This window comes from Triticum aestivum, chromosome 7B (genome assembly GCF_018294505.1).
Source record: "Triticum aestivum cultivar Chinese Spring chromosome 7B, IWGSC CS RefSeq v2.1, whole genome shotgun sequence".
NCBI lineage: Eukaryota > Viridiplantae > Streptophyta > Magnoliopsida > Poales > Poaceae > Triticum > Triticum aestivum.
Genome location: NC_057813.1, coordinates 695,916,633 through 695,920,887, shown reverse-complemented (window position 1 = coordinate 695,920,887; position 4,255 = coordinate 695,916,633). Strand labels below are relative to the sequence as shown.

Sequence of the window (4,255 nt, the reverse complement as noted above, 5' to 3'; positions counted from 1 at the left end):
ATATTTTTGCCCCCTCTCAACTTTTTTTCTGGGTCCGCCCCTGTAGAGTGCCATAATTGAACGTTAACGAAATAACTTCTGTGAAGACTCAAGCGTGTGGGGTAACAGGACCCGCCTTCTCAGAGTCGCACTGGCCACTAGTAGTGTATATATCTTAGTTGGTAAGATGCATGAGAGTGTGTGAGACTGTGAGGCGGACAGTGGCAGCTTTGCTAGCTAGCTAGACCGGGCGAAGCAAGTGATGGCCATCCCGCTGAAGCATCTTGTCATACTCATACCATGTCTCTATGGCATCCTCCTCCTATCGACCATGTTCTTCTCCTACACCAATTACACCCATGAGCCATGACCATGCCAACCGCCAACTACTCCAGGTCGACCATGGGAATGCCTCCGTCTCTCCCAACCTCTCCGACTCTGACGTGAAGGACACCCGAGTGTTGTCCACCATCGGTCATGGGATTGGACTGTGGCATATTCGCCCCGACGGGCTGGAGGTCGACGATCGAGGCGTCGTTCAGCACCACCATCGTCTATCAGCCACTACGCAGCCAGAGCCGGGGTGGCCTCACCTTCCTCATCCTCCCTTTCTGGCCAGACACCACCGCAGTGATGGAGTTGGCCGGACATGTTGGCGCGCTCGACCTCTCCAACCCTACATTCGGGAGCGACTCCGTCTCCGGCAGCTCCGTCTCTGTCAGGATCGGTATGCTGTCTAACTTCACAACGGCGGAGAACTATGGTCGCATAATAGTTGTCGATATCAATATCGATCCCCTAGCGGCGGCTGTCCCAAACAGCTACGCCGTGTGGATCGACTATAACCGTGCGACGCGCAGCTTGTCGGTCTACGCGGGTGTTGAAGCCAATCCCAAGCCTGACAACAACATAGCTGAGGTGCCCCTGAACATTACCAGCTTTGGCCCGTCCGTCCTTTTCGGCCTCCTCTCGACGGCGGAGCAGGTACGCAGCTCCCGAGTTCGCTGGAACGCCACGATCGAGGGCCTCCCTTTCTACGACATCGACAACGACCAGGCTGACAACGGCCAAGGCTTCTTGTCAAGGAACTCATCAAGGAATGTAAAGGTGACCATCCTGTGCTCCGTCCTCGGATCCGTATCTGCCACCGCCTTGCTGGCCGTCGGCCTGGCATGCTACTTCAACTCGAGGTACCGGCGGTGGCACAAGGACCTGAACCAGCTCGCCAAATCCATGGAGCGCCTCCCCGGGGTGCCCACCAAGGTGGAATTTGCGGACATCAAGAAGGCCGCCGGCAACTTCAACGAAGCCGGGAAGCTCGGAGGAGGTGGGTTTGGAACCGTGTACAGGTGCACGCTCCCAGCAGCAGCTTCCAAGAAGGAGCGGATAGAGGTAGCCGTCAAGAGGTTCACGCGGGATGTGCGAAACCACTGCTAGGACGACTTCCTCGCCGAGGTCAGCATCATCAACCGGCTGCGCCACAAGAACATCGTCCCCCTCATCGGTAAGTATGTATGATGATTATGTGTTACATTCTCTATTTTTGGAAGATGTGTACATTATTTTTGACACCGCAACCCATTGATCATAATTCATCAACTTAGAAGGGTGTGGCTAGGTCTCAGTCAAATAACATACTTCCTCCGTTCCAAAATATAAGTCTTTTTAGATATTCGAATATAGACTACATACAAAATAAAATGACAAACTTCTTCTGTTCCTAAATATAAGTCTATATATGTCCGTATGTAGTTCATATTGAAATTTCTAGGAAGACTTATATTACGGTACGGAGGGAGTAGTATATAAGAAGTAAAAAGAGAAAAAAGTACTAATCTCATTGCATGATCAAAAGGATATAGCATCAGACTGAGAAATAACGAAGTCTCAGTAGAAATAATTATGTATCAGTGGCACTCCCTTAACTCTTTCACCAATGTGTTCTACTCATCAGGTTGCCAACCAAATCGCTGATCTTCTTTAACATTTCTACATATTGCAATGACATGGTGCTTAATATGTTTGTTCAACAACTATCTTTGTACCTATGTGGTAGTACAAAATTATGAAATTGTGCATTATAAAATATTTTTCGTGACGAATCTAAGGATATCCTTTTGTGTTAATTAAATAAATATATCACATACATCAATAATCTGAGTTAGAGAAGTTTATACGCATGCTCTCTAGGAAATTGTGTATTTGCTAAATATAATATATAATTGTTTTCTTGCGGGCATATAAAATATAATTTTAATTGTATGAAACCGTATATCCTTTGGATGAAAACATCCAACAAAACATGTAAATATTAAATATTCAAGAATTTGGCTGATATTTACAATTCAACATACCTTACGGTATTCTTGGGTCGATTGGAAAGACCACATCATTCTGATCACCAAGTCATTGGCAAACTAATGCTATTGATAATGATTATTTGGATGTTATTTACCAAAGGGTCAAAAAAATTCTGAAGTGCCCGGCCACTACACGATTGAGGGGTCCATTTCATTCAAAAGTCACATTGTTTCATCCACGGGTTCACTATGATTTTAAGATGAAGAAAAATCAGGAAATGATGGCTAGACATATTCTTTATTTGTTGGCTGCACTATTTTACCGATCGCCCTGTTTATCAAGAATAATCTACTTTTGAACCTCAACTGTTGGTCAAGTTCACTTTTGGTCCCTAAACTGTAAAAGCAGACACATTTGACTTTTAACTTCCATTAAATGTTGAAGAATTCATTTTAAGTCAGTTTAATATTTACCAAAATTTATATTTTAAAAGTTATGAAGTATGAAAATAAAAAATATTCCAGAAAAGCTAGATCAAAATACAGAATTTGACTAATGAAAACATAAATAAAAATTTAGAAATAATACCATAATTTTTCTGGAAATTAAAGCAAGAAATGAGAGAAAACACAGATATGATTATTTAGAATGCATGGAACATCATTACATTTTCTGATTTCCATGGATATTCCTGAACTTTTTTTCTTCATTTTTTGGAATTTTAGGATTTATATTGTGTGGCACTCTAGTGTGTATGTGCGTGCGCACGCACATGTGTGTGTGTGTGTGTGTGTGTGTGTGTGTGTGTGTGTGTGTGTGTGTGTGTGTGTGTGATCTTTGGGTTGCAATGTATCTAAGTACTTGTACAGTAATGCAAAGCCGCAAAGACTATTTTTCATGCTACATGCATAAATGTGCATGTGTTTCAGGTTGGTCTTACAATAAAGGAGAGCCACTGCTTGTGTTCGAGTTCATGACCAATGGCAGTTTGGACCTGCATCTCTTCCCCAGAGGCGGCGGTCACAACGGGCAGCAAGGCGACGCGACAGACCGACATCTACGCTCTCGGGGTGCTCATCCTCGAGGTCGTCACGGGCCAGCGGGCGCTGATCCGATGGGCGGAGGATGAGGACGACATCCAAATCAGGGATAGAGTGTGGCGTCTCCACGGCAAGGGTAGGCTAATGGAGTGCGTTGATGCAGCGCTGATCGCTAGTTCTTCTCTGGACGAGGACAACCTGCACGCTGGCGGTGACGCCGAACGCATGCTCCTCCTGGGCTTGGCGTGCAGCAGCCCGAACCCGGCGGACCGCCCGACTATGCCCGAGGTGGTGCAGGTCATCGCCAAGTCGGCGCCGCCGCCCGAGGTGCCTCTCATGAAACCAAGGTTCATGTGGCCCCCGCCTGAATGGGCGGCCTGGGACGGTGGTGATAGCATGGGCAAATCGATGACAAGTACTAATGTCGAGGGGAGTATGGTGAGCACGTCCGAGCGTCAGTCGCAGTGGCTGACGGCTGTGTCGCAGAGGCGGCCTACCGGAGGACATGCCTCGTATCAATTGGAGCCATCCGTTTACGTCACTGTTCCCAGTGCTCTCGGCTCCGGCGAGAGGCCGAGCAGAGCAAAGCATAGCATCGGAGGCGGGACACCAGAGGATACATATGGTCTGTGTTAGGCATAGTAATCGCCAGCGCGGTGTCATCTCCGTTTTGCATCCGATTGAGTTTGTGTTAGTGTACCCCTATCTTGTATCAGTTGTATTTGTTAGGATTTTAACTAATTCCTACTCCATCGGTGTGATCTAAAAGCTCTTATATTTCTTTGCAGAGGAAGTATTATTTAGGGGCAATCCTCCCTTATAAACTACTGTGCGGTTTCCCTCTGGCAATCGTTCAAAGTGTCCACGGCCCCACAATCGGGCGTGTCCCTTCATGGCGTTGGCATCGGTTCCCCTGTATATAATCATGTATAATC

At 46.6% G+C, this 4,255-nt stretch overlaps 1 pseudogene; it reads left to right on the top strand.

Annotated features, from left to right (window-relative positions):
- Nucleotides 1-338: 338 nt before the first annotated feature.
- On the top strand, nt 339-3,956 carry LOC123158499 (L-type lectin-domain containing receptor kinase S.4-like; annotated as a pseudogene).
- The last annotated feature ends 299 nt before the right edge of the window (nt 3,957-4,255 follow it).